The sequence below is a fragment of the Mesoplodon densirostris genome, chromosome 3 (assembly GCF_025265405.1).
Source record: "Mesoplodon densirostris isolate mMesDen1 chromosome 3, mMesDen1 primary haplotype, whole genome shotgun sequence".
Classification (NCBI taxonomy): Eukaryota; Metazoa; Chordata; class Mammalia; order Artiodactyla; family Ziphiidae; genus Mesoplodon; species Mesoplodon densirostris.
Window position 1 is genome coordinate 151,468,937 of NC_082663.1, and position 14,845 is coordinate 151,483,781.

Consider the following 14,845-nt stretch of genomic DNA (forward strand, 5'->3'; position numbering starts at 1 on the left):
GCACAGGAGGAGGGTAGTTCCCAGCCCAGAGGAAGGATTTCGGGAGGGTGGAGGGAGGCTCCATGAGCTTTTGGGTGCCACCGGCACAGACCTCAGACTGGCGGGATGCTGTGCTTTTCCTTCTCTCCCGAGACACTCAACCCATTGGTAAAATAACGTGACCACAGGAATCAATGGTCTTAAAAGCAATCCTGGGCTTCCCTGGTGACGCAGTGGTTGAGAGTCCGCCTGCCGATGCAGGGGACACGGGTTCGTGCCCCAGTCTGGGAAGATCCCATATGCCGCGGAGCAGCTGGGCCCGTGAGCCATGGCCGCTGAGCCTGCGCGTCCAGAGCCTGTGCTCCGCAACGGGAGAGGCCACAACAGTGAGAGGCCCGCGTACCGCAAAAAAAAAAAAAAAAAAAAAAAGCAATCCTGTTTGAGGAAAAGATCAAGAGGTCACATATTTCCCATCCTTGGGGCAAGGGAGACACCGCACATGCGCAAAAAGCCTCCTTCGGGGACGAAAGGGAGGGGCATCAACCCATAATAGGTGATGCCAAGGCCCCCCATGGGCCTCTGGGCTGGAATCCATCTTGGAAAAAAGTTGCACACACGTGCTGGGGAGGGTCCTAGAGCAGTTCATGTGTGGAAAAATAAGCCAGATAATTGGCCAAAGGTAAACAAAGACCCGGAAGAACTACCCTATATGAATGACTTAACCGCCTCTTTACTGTGCTCCTCCTCTTTAGGGGGGACGCCCATATCCTTCCGTCCAGGGGTGCATCTCTGCCTTGCTTCTGTCTTAACTAAACAAATTGTTTTTCTGTGTGTTCTCCCGCTTGTTGTGCTGTGTCTCTAATAACAGACTTCGTACCTGTTTTTTACAGTTTTTGCCTCCTTGAGAAATGCATTTTTCAATGGGGGCAAGAGCCAGGGGAACCTTGCTTCTAGCCTCTAGTCCTTGGTGGACTAGCGGCTAGGATTCCTGGTTTTCATCCAGGCTACCCAGGTCCAATTCCTGGGTGGGGAACTAGGATCTCATTTCAAGCCCCCACTCACTGCCGTCTCTCTCTGAGATCAATCCCACCTGGAGCCATAAGTTCCAGCCCCGCACTATCCAATATGGAGGCCATCAGCCCCAAGCCACTGTTTAAATTGAAATGACTTGATTAGAAGTAAATAAAATTTAAATTTCACTTCTCCAGTTGCTATGGGCTCATTTTCAAGTGCTCAAGAGCCACCTGGCGCCGGGGGCTCCCACTTTGGATGGCACAGATGGAGAACAAGTCCATCACCCAGAAAGTTCTTTTTTTTTTTTTTTTTTTTTTTTTTTTTTGCGGTACGCAGGCCTCTCACTGCTGTGGCCTCTCCCGTTGCGGAGCACAGGCTCCGGACGCGCAGGCTCAGCGGCCATGGCTCACGGGCCCAGCCGCTCCGCGGCATGTGGGATCTTCCTGGACCGGGGCACAAACCCGTGTCCCCTGCATCGGCAGGAGGACTCTCAACCACTGCGCCACCAGGGAAGCCCCCACCCAGAAAGTTCTAGAAGCACCGGTCTAGCCCCTGAGCTCCAAGATGAAAGGCATCTGCGTCGGTATCCTTTTGGTTTCCTGTTGTGTCTCTGGTGCCTAGCTTGGGGCTTAGCATTCAGTCAGTGCTCAGTGAACGTTTGAAGGAGGGAGGGAGGAAATAAGGAATTCTCCTTGTAGGAATCAAAGTAAATAATCTGATGAAGATAGCAAGTTCTATCCATAGAGGTCCATCCCTGCATTATTTACAATAGTGAAAAGTGTCCATCGACAGAGGAATGCATAAAGAAGATGTGGTACATATATACAATGGAATATTACTCAGCCATAATAAAGAACAAAATAATGCCATTTGCTGAGACGTGGATGGACCTAGAGATTGTCACAGAGAGTGAAGTAAGTCAGAAAGAGAAAAACAAGTGTCGTATAATATCACTTATATGTGGAATCTAGAAAAATGGTACAGATGAACTTATTGGCAAAGCAGAAATAGAGTCACAAATGTAGCGAACAAACTTATGGTTACCAAGAAGGGAAGCAGGGGTGGGATGAACTGGGAGGTTGGGATTGACATATATACACTACAATGTATAAAACAGATAACTAATGAGAACCTACTTTATAGCACAGGGCAGGGCTCCCCAACCCCCGGGCCGCAGACAGGTACCCATCCCTGGCCTCTTAGGAACCAGCTGCACAGCATGAAGTTAGCGGTGGGCAAGCGAGGGAAGCTTCATCTGCCTCTCCCCATTGCTCGCATTACCACCTGAATCATCCCCCCCACACCCTCACCCTCAGCCCCCGCCCCCTGCCCCCGGTCCGTGGAAAAATTTTCTTCCATGAAACCAGTCTCTGGTGCCAAAATGTTTGGGGACTGCTGGCACAGGGAACTCTACTCAGTGCTCTGTGGTGACCTAAATGGGAAGGAAATCTAAAGAAGAGAGGATGTATGTACATGTATGACTGATTCACTTTGCTGTGCAGCAGAAACTAACACAACATTGTAAAGCAACTATACTCCAATAAAAAAATAAAACAAAATATAAAAGAAAACAGAAAAACATCCTCAAAGTGAAGAGAGGAAATTAAGTAAAAAGATTATGGTCAACCCTCGATGAAAAAAACTGCAGCCCTGAGGTATGCGGACCCATACTAGGCTGTCAGTCTTTTTTTTAAAAAAAAAACAGTTTTGGGGGACTTCCCTGGTGGTGCAGTGGTTAAGAATCTGCCTGCCAATGCAGGGGACATGGGTTCGAGCCCTGGTCCGGGAAGATCCCACATGCCGCAGAGCAACTAAGCCCAAGCGCCACAACTCCTGAGCCTGTGCTCTAGAGCCCATGAGCCATAACTACTGAGCCCACGTGCTGCAACTACTGAAGCCCACGCACCTAGAGCCTGTGCTCCGCAACAAGAAAAGCCACCGCAATGAGAAGCCCGTGCACCATAACGAAGAGTAGCCCCTGCTCGCCACAAGTAGAGAAAGCCTGCACGCAGCAACGAAGACCCAACGCAGCCAAAAATAAATAATTTTTTTAAAAAGGTTTTACTTTGATTTATGTTTTTATGGGAAATATGTTTACATGGTTCAAAATTCAAAGGGTTTAAAAGGCTGTGCAGAAAACATCTCTCCCCCAATCCTGCTGCGCAGGAAACAGATGACCCCATCTTAAGGTGGGCAATATTCTCAGTTGCAACCGATTCAGTGCCAAGAAACCCAGGCATCTGTGTTCACCTGTGAGCAGGTGTAAAGACACAATCCCCATTATTATTATTATTTTTTGACACATATAGTAGCTTTCAGCAACACTGCACTTGCGATCCTCTCATGCAATCCCTAGGGCTGGCCCACTGTTTGTGTACACAGTCCGCTCTTGCTGGACACTTAGGTTGTTTCCGCTGTGGGCGGGACAAAAACAGCACTTGGGGCATTTCCCACTTGTGGGCGGGACTTGCGGGGAAGATTCCTGGAAACAAAGGATTCTAATGAGAAGATTCACACGCCACATCCAGCAAACAGTGCAACCAGGGCAACCGCAGCCGACACCCCCGCCCCCAAACACACGCCACAGTGGGAACGGGAGGGGGACGCTGGGGGATGAGGTTACAGGAGATTTTTTTTTTTCTCTTCTTCACTCTTTGATGTGTCTTCTGAGTTTTTGTTGGTTTTGCCAGGCAAAGGGAGTGTTTCACTGTTAGTATCAGCTAGAAGCTGAGATAAAACTAGATGCCTAAGGGAAGGCTGGCTATTAAAAATTAATGTTTGTGGCACTTCCCTGGTGGTGCAGTGGCTAAGAATCCACCTGCCAATGCAGGGGACACGGGTTCGAGCCCTGGTCTGGGAAGATGCCACATGCCACAGAGCAACTAAGCCGGTGCATCACAGCTACTGAGCTTGCGCTCTAGAGCCCACGAGCCACAACTACTGAAGCCCGCGCGCGTAGGGCCTGTGCTCTGCAACAAGAGAAGCCACTGCAGTGAGAAGCCCGCGCACCGCAACGAAGGATAGCACCCACTCGCCGCAACTAAAGAAAGTCCGCGGGGCTTCCCTGGTGGCGCAGTGGTTGAGAGACCGCCTGCCGATGTGGGGGACACAGGTTCGTGCACCGGTCCGGGAGGATCCCACATACCGCGGAGCGGCTGGGCCCGTGAGCCATGGCCGCTGAGCCTGCGTGTCCGGAGCCTGTGCTCCGCAACGGGAGAGGCCACAGCAGTGAGAGGCCCGCGTACCGCAAAAAAAAAAAAAAAAAAAAAAAAAAAAGCCCGCGTGCAACAATGAAGACCCAACGTAGCCAAAAATTAATTAATTGATTAATTTTTAAAAATTAATGTTTGTGCTTCTGGGTACAGACCCAAAAGAACTGAAAACAGGTATTCAAACAGATACCTGTACAGGAATGTTCACAGCAGCATGGTTCTCAGCAGCCAAATGTAGAAGCAACATGCGTGGATCGACGTATGAACAAAACGTGGTCCATCCGCACAGTGGAATATTATTCAGCCTTATAAAGGAAGGAGATTCTGACACCTGCTACCATATGAATGAACCCTGAGGACACGATGCTCAGTGAGAGAAACCAGACACAGAAGGACAAATACTGTCTGATTCCACTCATGTGAGGTCCCAAGAGGAGTCATATCCACAGAGACAGGAAGTATAGATGGTGGGGGCCAGGGACTGGGGGAGGGGCCAGGGAGTCAGTGTTTCTTGGGGACAGAGTTTCTGTTTGGGAAGATGAGAAAGTTCTGGAGATGATGGCGGGGACGGTTGCCCGACAATGTGAATGTGCTTAATGCCACTGAGCTGTGTGCTTAAAAATGGTTAAGATGGAAAATTTATAGTATGTGTATTTTAACACAATAAAATAAATAAAACTTTATGAAACCAGGAGGTGGAGGGAGGGCTGCAGGTGGTTGGGGGCAGTGCCAGCGTCCTGGGCTGAGACCCGTGGAGTCACCCAGGACCTTGCGCTCAGAAGGGCCGCACCCACCCATGATTTACTGCTCTGTGGCTTGTGTCTTGAAATTCCTCATAGTATTTGAACAAGGGCATCTTCATTTTCATTCTGCACTGGGATCTGTACATTATGTGGCCAGTCCTGGTTCAGGGAAAGGACTCAAGGTCGGGGTCTGGGTCCCTGGAGTCGGTGGAGAAACACTACAATATGCAAGTTTGTCTTTGCCCCACCCTGAGGGGAGAGGATGAGACCCAGTCAGGAAGTGGGCTTCTGACAGGACACGGAAGGAAGTGGGGGGGGAGGGTCTGAAAATAGCACTGCTCACCCAGCTGATTGTGGGTGGAGAGGGGGAGAGGGGCTTGGATGGGACTTTTCTAAGGAAGCCCCCTCCCCGGAACCCAGCCCCGCTCCTTCCCTGGACACAGCCAGACCTTGCACCACGGCCCTACCAGCCCAGCCTCAGGAGTTGGGTTTCAAAGCAAAGATGTGCCGGAGGACCACCCTAAGAGCTTGGATGAGGGTTCTCAAGAGAAGCAGAACCAATAGAATATATAAGGATACAAATATAGATATATTGTGGAGACTTCCCTGGCAGTCCAGTGGTTAAGACTCTGTGCTTCCAATGCAGGGGGTGGGTTCAATCCCTGGTCAGGGAACTAAGATCCCACATGCCACGCTGCCAAAAAAATAAAGAAAGAAAATTTATTAATATATAGATATAGATATATTGCTACCCAGAAAGAGATGTATAATCAGGATTATGGAGGCTGAGAAGTCCCTCTATCTGGATCTACCATCTACAAGCTGGACACCCAGGAGACCTGGTGCTGTAAGGTCAAAGGCAGGAGGTGATGGATGGTCCTGCCAGCTGTCAGGCAGAAGGGACAGATTCTCCCTTCTTTTGCCTTGCTTTTTATTCATGTCCACAATGGACTGGTTGATGCCCACTTAGGCGAGGGCCATCTGCTTTACGGGGTCCACCAATTCAAAGGACCACCTCGTCCGGAAAGCCCTGCACAGACACACCCAGAAATCAAGTTTAAAAAATGAAGATATATTGGGAATTCCCTGGCGGTCCAGTGGTTAGGACTCGAAGCTTCCACTGCAGAGGGAGCAGGTTCAATTGCTGGTTGGGGAACTAAGATTCTGCAAGCCACGGTGGCGAGGACAAAAAAGAAAAAAAAAAAGACATGTATCTTACAGAGCGTAATGTCGCATGACTTAATGAAATTACACACATACAGGCAAATGTTGCGATGGTAAAAAGATCCATGGTGGCCAGGGGTCGGGGGGTGGAGGGGATGACAGGTGGAGCATGGAGGGCTTTCAGGGCAGTGAAAATACTCTGTGTGATGCCATAACGATAGATGCCTCTCATTATGCATTTGTCCAAACCTGTAGAACGTTCACGAGGAAGGGTGAATCCGAGTGTCAACTGCAGACAATGGCTGTTAATGACGTGTCAGTGTAGGTTCATCCTTGTCACAAACGTCCCATCTGGTGGAGGATGTTGATAGCGGGGGAGGCTATGCATGTGGGGGGAGGGGAAGTGGGAAATTTCTGTACCTTCTGCTCAATTTTTCTGGGAACCTAAAACTGCTCTGAGAAATAGTCTTTAAAAACTGCACATGGGCCTCCCTGGTGGCGCAGTGGTTAAGAGTCCGCCTGCCGATGCAGGGGATACGGGTTCGTGCCCCGGTCTGGGAGGATCCCATATGCCGCGGAGCGGCTGGGCCTGTGAGCCATGGCCGCTGGGCCTGCGCGTCCGGAGCCTGTGCTCCGCAACGGGAGAGGCCACAACAGTGAGAGGCCCACATACCGCAAAAAGAAAAAAAAAAAAACAAAAAAAAACTGCACACAAGGGATACTTCCTCGGTGGTGCAGTGGTTAAGAATCTGCCTGCCAATGCATGGGACATGGGTTCGAGCCCTGGTCCGGGAATATCCCACATGCTGCAGAGGAACTAAGCCCGGGTGCCACAACTACTGAGCCCGCGAACCACAACTACTGAATCCCATGCACCTAGAACTCATGCTCCGCAACAAGAGAAACCACTGCAATGAGAAGCCCGCGCACCGCAACGAAGAGTAGCCCCCGCTCGCCGCAACTAGAGAAAGCCCCCGCACAGCAACAAATACCCAAAGCAGCCAAAAATAAATTTTAAAAAAAACTGCACACGAGGGACTTCCCTGGTGGCACGGTGGTTAAGAATCACCCGCCAATGCAGGGGACACGAGTTTGAGCCCTGGTCTGGGAAGATCCCACGTGCCGCGGATCAGCTAAGCCCTTGCGCCACAACTACTGAGCCTGCACTCTAGAGCCCACGTGCCACAACTACTGAGCCTGAGTCCCACAACTACAGAAGCCTGTGCACCTACAGCCCATGCTCCGCAACAAGAGAAGCCACCGCAGTGAGAAGCCCCTGCACTGCAACGAAGAGTAGCCCCTGCTCGCCACAACTAGAGAAAGCCCACGCCCAGCAACGAAGACCCAACGCAGCCAAAAATAAATAAATACATAAATAAATGAATTTATTTTAAAAGCCGTTCAATGTTATTAATTGACATATATTAAATTCACAAATAGTCTAAATGAAATCTTTCACAATGCACTGCATGATCCTAAGTCAAAATACAGATTACAAGAATTCAGAAGCATTCTTGTTCTTCTGATGCACTGACCTGAGAATTGTGATTTCTCTTTTTTTTTTTGAAGTATACTTGATTTACAATATTGTGTTACTTACTGCTGTACAGCAAAGTGATTCAGTTATACATATATATACTTTTTTTTTTTCGGCCACACTGTGTAGCATGCGGGATCTTAGTTCCCTGACCAGGGATCGAACCTGTGCCCCCTGCAGTGGAAGCGTGGAGTCTTAACCACTGGACTTCCAGGGAAGTACTTACATTCTTTTTTTTAAAATATATATTCTTTTTCATTATGGTTTATCATTGTTTATTACGCACCACCATTTCATGACCCATCTCTTGCAAATAGACATTTGGGTGGTTTCCACTTTGGGGCTATTATGAACACAGCTGCTATGAGTCTTTTCCTGATTGTGTGTGTGTGTGTGTGTGTGTGTGTGTTTATATATATATATATATATATATTTTTTTTTTTTTTTACTTTTGGCTGAGTTGGGTCCTCGCTGCTGCGCACGGGCTTTCTTTAGTTGTAGTGAGCAGGGGCTACTCTTCGTTGCAGTGCGGGGGTTTCTCGTTGCAGTGGCTTCTCTTGCTGTGGAGCACAGGCTCTAGGTGTGCAGGCTTCTGTAGTTGTGGCACGTGGGCTCAGTAGTTGTGGCTCGCGGGCTCTAGAGCACAGGCTCAGTAGTTGTGGCGCACGGGCTTAGTTGCCCCATGGCATGTGGGATCTTCCCCGACCAGGGCTCGAACCCATGTCCCCTGCATTGGCAAGCGGATTCTTAACCACTGAGCCATGAGGGAAGCCCGCACTCATATTTTACTGGGCACTGCATTCGTTTGCCTGGGCTGCCATAACACAGTACCACAGTCTGGGGGCTTAAACAACAGACATTGGTTCTCTCCCAGTTCTGGAGGCTCCAAAGATTGACGTGTGGGCAGGGCTGGTTCCCTCTGAGGCCTCTCTTCTTGATAGCCATCTTCTCCCCATCTCCTCTCATGGTCATCCCTCTGTTCAACCCTGTGTCCTAATCTCCTCTTCTTACAAGGGCACCAGTCAGATGGGATTAGGGTCTAGACCCATTTTACCCTAATTAACTCTGTAAAGACCCTGTCTGCAAATACAGCCACCTTCTGAGGTCCAGGCAATTCGGGCTTCAATGTATGCATCTAGGGAGACAAAATTTAGTCCCTAACAGACACCTACGCCTTCAGGAGCTTATTTGCTGGGTCACGGAATACCCATGAGTTTAGATTTTGTCCAAAATGCCAAATGGTTTTTCAGAGTAGCCGGGCTCTCTAGCTCCCTGGCTTCATCTCCTCCACCTGCCCCTGTTTTCCCCAAACTCAAATCCCAGGGAATCTTCCTGGTTTCAATGTGCAGAGCCAGGTCCTGCCTGGAATGCTTTTCCAACAGAAAACGTCTCATCATTCAGGATTCAGGGAAAGTGTCACTCTGTGGAGATGCCTTCTTGACCACTCCATTTACCATGGCCACATGGTCATCCTGAAGGCAGCAACTACCTTCCATTCTCCATAGAGTACTTCCTGTGACCTCATCTTTTTTTCTTTTTTTTTTTTCTTTTTGGCTGCACAACGTGGCATGCGGGATCTTAGTCCCTTGACCAGGGATTGAACCTGGGTCCCCTGAAGTGGAAGCTCAGAGTCCTAACCACTGAACTGCTTGTGAAGTCCCAATTTTATCTTACTTGGTTATTACCTGTCTCCTTCCACTGCTCGTGAGTACTCCTGGAACAGGGACCAAGTTTGCTGTCCACGCTCTATGTCCAGAGCCCAGGAGAGAGCCTGGCACACAGCAGGCATTCCAACATCACAAGCCATCAGGGAAATGCAAATCCGAACCATGGTGAGATGGTACCACATGCCCACTAGGACAGCTGCATTCAAAAAGGTAGATGATAACAAATGTTGGTGAGGGTGTGGAGAAATCAGAACCTCACACGTGGCAAGTGGGAATGTAAGATGGAGCAGCCCTGTGGACAACGGTCTGGCAGCTCCTCAAAAGGTTAAACACAGAATTTCCATATGATCCGGCAATTCCGCTCCTTGGTACATGCCCACAAGAAATGAAAATGTATGCCCCATAAAAATGTATGCGCACATACTCACAGCAGCATAATTCATAATCACCAAGAAGTGGACACAACCCAAATGTCCATAACTCGACGAATGAATAAACCAATGTGGTCTGTCCACACACTATTATTCAGCAGTAAAAAGTAATGAAGCACTGACACTAGAATGTGGATGAACCTTGAAAACATGATGCTCAGAGAAAGAAGCCAGTTACCAAAGGACAAATGCTGTATGATCCATTTATATAACATTCCAGGACAGGCAAATCCACGGAGACAGAAAGTGGATTAGTGGTTGCCAGGAGCTGGGGAAGGGAGTGGGGAGTGACTGCTAATGAAGGGGGCAGGGTTCCTTTTGGGGTGATGAAAATCTCTAAAATAGATCATGGTGCTGGTTGCACAACATTGTGAAAACCACTGAACTGTACAATTTAAATGAGTGAACTCTAAGGCATGTCTCAATACACGTTACAAAACTTAGTCATTGTACCTAGGGCCTCCCTGGTGGCGCAGTGGTTGAGAGTCCGCCTGCCGATGCAGGGGACACGGGTTCGTGCCCCGATCCCGGAGGATCCCACATGCCGCGGAGCGGCTGGGCCCGCGAGCCATGGCCGCGGAGCCTGTGTGTCCGGAGCCTGTGCTCCGCAACGGGAGAGGCCACAGCAGTGAGAGGCCCGCGTACAGCAAAAAAAAAAAAAAAAAAAAAAAAAAACTTAGTCATTGTACCTAATTAATTAATCAATTTTAAAATGTAAGGCCAAAGGAGCCAGGGTCCCTCCCTCTCCCCCGCAAAGGTCAGATCTGGGAGTGATGATTTGACCCCAGCAGCTGGAGGCCCAAGAAGCAGCAGCAGATCCCCTGGGCTCACTTGCCTGGATCCTTCTCTGCAGAGGTGGACTTGGGTCATGCCAGAAAAACTCAGTCATAAAGGTAAATACCATTTTATTGAAATATATTTTAAAAATCATAATTAATGCAGAAAACAAACTTATGGTTACCAAAGGGGAAAAGGGGGTGGGGGAGGGATAAAGTAGGAGTTTGGGATTAGCAGATAAAAACTACTTTATATAAAATAAGTAAACAATAAGGTCCTACTGTATAGCCCAAGGAACTATATTCAATATCCTATAATAAATCATAATGGAAACAAATATGAAAAAGGATATGTATATATATGTATAACTGAATCACTTTGCTGTATACCAGAAATTAACACAACATTGTAAATCAAATACTTCAATAAAAACTTTTTTTTAATTAAAAAAAATTAATGCAAAAAAGCCATGGTGGAGGAAATAAAATTTTGAATAAACACTCAGTTTCCTATCTGAGAAAGGAAAAGAGAGGGTGGGAGCAAGACAGGCAATCTCCCCGCGGCTGTGGTTCCACCCCTACGAATCTGCCCCTGGGCAATTCCGCGGGGGCTGGGGCGCTCTGTCCGCCCCCTCCTCGCCCCCCATTCCAGCGGCCAGGACCAGCCTACGCGCGCTGAAAGCTCTCAGGGCCCCGAGGCCCCGCCCCCTGTCTGTCCATCACTCGCCACGGCCCGCCTCTTAGCCAATCGGCCCTCGCCACCGCTGCCCGAGACCAATAGAAAGCGGCCTTTCCCGGCGGAGGCGGGACAGGCAGCCAGTAGGGCTCCTCGTTTCTCGCGGAAGAGACGCGCCCAGGCATTTGTACCTGCAGGATACAGCAGGAGGCGGAAGGACAAGGGGGCTCCGCCAGTCCCTGGCACAGTGGCACGGACTTCTGCAGAAGGGCCCCCATTTCCCTAAGTAGGTCTCCCCAAGTCCCATAGGGGCCTCAGTTTTAAAGGGGTGGGGTCTGCCGCCCCATAGATTTCCTCCCAGACCCAGGGACTGGGTCCTTCCTTGTCCATGCTCGTCGTTGTCTTTGCAACATCGTTAGGCGGATAGGTCCTGTCATCATTCCCAACTTACAAAAGTTGGGGCTTGGAGGCCCCAACTTGTCTCGGAGCCCCAAGACCCTTGCCCAAGGTCTCCCACTATGATTAGCATATCTGCTTGGCTCTGGGGCAGGAATTTCAGTCTAGACAGTAGACTGGGTGGATGATTCTTGTGGGGGGGGCATCCTGGGCTCTTCGGGGTGTGGAGAGCATCCTTGGCCCCCACCCACTGGATGCCAGGACCACCGCCCCCCGGTCATGACAATAACAAATGTCCCCAGACATCTCCCAGTGTCCCCTGGGGGGTTGGCAGGATCACCATGGGTGAGATTCACTGGATTAGGGGATTTCATGGACCCCCCAGGACAATGTACTCCATGACCATCTGATCTCTGAGGTCCTGGGATGCTGCACACATTTAAATACACACCTGAGGGGGAGGGAGAGGAGGAGACACAGACACCGGGGGTCACCCTGGTTTACCCTGTCTGACCATCGGGGATTTATCCTGGTGCGTAGTGTGAGCAGGGACTCAACTGAGTCCAATTTCATTTTTTCCCTCAAATAGTGCGAGGCTTTTTAACCTCGGCACTGCTGATACTTGGGGCCAAATCGTTCTCTGAGTTGGGGCCCTTCTAGGCACTGTAGGGTTTTGAGCAGCATCCCTGGTCCCCACCTGCACGATGCCTGGAGGACTCCCTAATTGTGGAAAATGTCGGGGAGCAAACGTGGTTGAAGACTGCTGCTCAGGGCTGGAGGGGTATCCCCCGGGGGCCCCGCTGAAGCACAGAAGGCCTGGCCTCACTCCAAGTCTCTGATTCCGCAGGTTTGAGGTGGGGCCCAAGAATCTGCATTTCTAAAGGACCTCAGGTGATGCAGGTGTTGCTGGTTGTGGGGAATCCCTCTTGGAGACCCACTGCTGTAACGCCACCCCTGCCAGACTGAGAGCCACTCGGAGCCAGAGGCGGTGGGGGGTTAGGGGTGGGGTGGTGGGTAGATGTTTTGCGGGGAAGTGCTCAAATGATTGCATCTCCAGATCTGGCCTGAAGCCAGGGATTCGGACCATGGTGCCTTTCGTCACTAGGTGGCGACAGTGCCCGCTTGATCCTGGAGGTCGGGGAAGGGGTGCAGGGATGCGGGGTGGGGTGGGGTGGGGGGCGGGATGCGTGAGCGACCGACTTGTCAACATAATAACAATAATAACGTGGTCCCTTCGCACGAATTGCGCTCCCACCCTGGGAAATAAGGATACCTCCGTAGACATGTCCAGTCATCCTGGAGCAGACATTCTAGGTAAATATCACCAGCTAATATAAATGCTGAAAAGACAATACAATAAAGAGCTGGCCGGGAAAGATTAGGGAGTACTAGAGATGAGGGTTCCTCTCTGACACCCCACTCCCACGTGGCCAGGGGTTTGGGGAGGATCATTTGGAATGTGTGCCTGGTGGGGTGCGTTCCAGCCCCCTGACGTGAGAAGGGGTCATTCCGCAGCCGCAAAACTCAGAGACGAAGGTTTGTGGTCTTCCTAGCTGTGCCAGGCCCTGTTTTTGTCTAAGCTAGAAGCACAGTGGACAGCTAGGCAGACCTTGGGATGTTAGTTGGGGAGGTGCACACATAAATATAAGCATAAATGTAAAATAATCAAAAGGACACAGATTCAATGAAAGATAGCTGGGTGGTTAGGAGATTGCATCTCTGTTTCCTCATCTTTAAAACAGGTTACACTGCTGTCTTACAGAGTTCTTGAAAAGATTAAATGAGATGATATGAAGTGTTGAGAATGGTGTCTGTTTCCAAATAAGCACTTAGTAAATATTAGCCACTTTTTTTTTTTTTTCCGTATCACATGGTTTGCAGGATCTTGGTTCCTCCACCAGGGATCAAACCCATGCCCCTTGCAGCAGAAGCATGGAGCCCTAACTGCTGGACCGCCAGGGAAGTCTCAATATTAACCACTATTCTTTTTTTTTTTTTTTTTTAGTTTTGGGCGGCATTGGGTCTTTGTTGCTGCACACGGGCTTTCTGTAGTTGTGGCAGGTGGGGGCTACTCTTCGTTGCGGTGCACGGGCTTCTCATTGCAGTGGCTTCTCTTGTTGCGGAGCACAGCCTCTAGGCGCACAGGCTTCAGTAGTTGCAGCACATGGGCTCAGTAGTTGTGGCATGCGGCCTTCAGTAGTTGCGGCATGCAGGCTCAGTAGTTGTGGCACACGGGCTTTGTTGCCCCGTGGCATGTGGGACCTTCCCGGACCAGGGATCGAACCCATGTCCGCTGCATTGGCAGGCAGATTCTTAACCACTGCGCCACCAGGGAAGTCCCTAACCTCTATTAATTATTATCATTACTTTCAGCATCTGAGACCTGGGAACACAGAGAACACTGTAGGTTTTAATTGTGTGTAAGCTAAGCGTTAAAGGGCTGTGAGAAAAGAGGTTGTGTTTTAGAATTTTACAACACTTGAGTTTGCTTTTTGGAAACTAATGTTTTCCGGCCTGGGGGAATGGCCAGATGAGCTCTGTGTGTGTGTGTGTGTGTGTGTGTGTGTGTGTGTGTGTGTGTTAGAGTCTGAGTAGGTAGGCAGGGATTCATTTATTGAAAGTGTCCTATAACCTCCGGGAAACAGGAGATGGCAACCTTCCCCTCCTTGTCAGGCTCTCACAGCCTTTAATCTGCCTTTCCTGGGCAGTTGAAGGAAGCCCCCTGCAACCCATTTCCAGGAAGATCCCCAGAGAGGCAGGAAACACCTGGGGCCTATACAGCTGCCCATAGCAACCTCAGAAAGTCAACAGGATGAAAAGCCATATAAACACAAGCCACACAACTTGGCTGAAGAAATGTTGACTTTGGCCCCAGCCTCATGGAGATAGGGGTGGCTTGGGGGGAAGCCTCTTTTCCCCCTGGACTCATTTGTTGACTGACTGCCCTGCAGAGGTGGAAGTCTTACCTCTGCAGCTGACACAGGCTTCTGACTGACTCCAGGGTGCTTTCTGCTGCTGTTGAGCTTACAACTGGGGAACTGATTCCATGGTTTTGCCACATTTTGGTGGCAGACACTAACCTACCACCGTGAGTTTTGAGGGTCACGTTACTTGTGAGAGGTGCTGGATGATGAATCACGTCAAAACAAAAGGAACATGGGACTTCTGTAGTGGTCCAGTGGTTGAGAATCTGTCTTGCAATGCAGGGGACGCCGGTTCGATCCCTGGTCGGGGAACTAAGATCCCACAT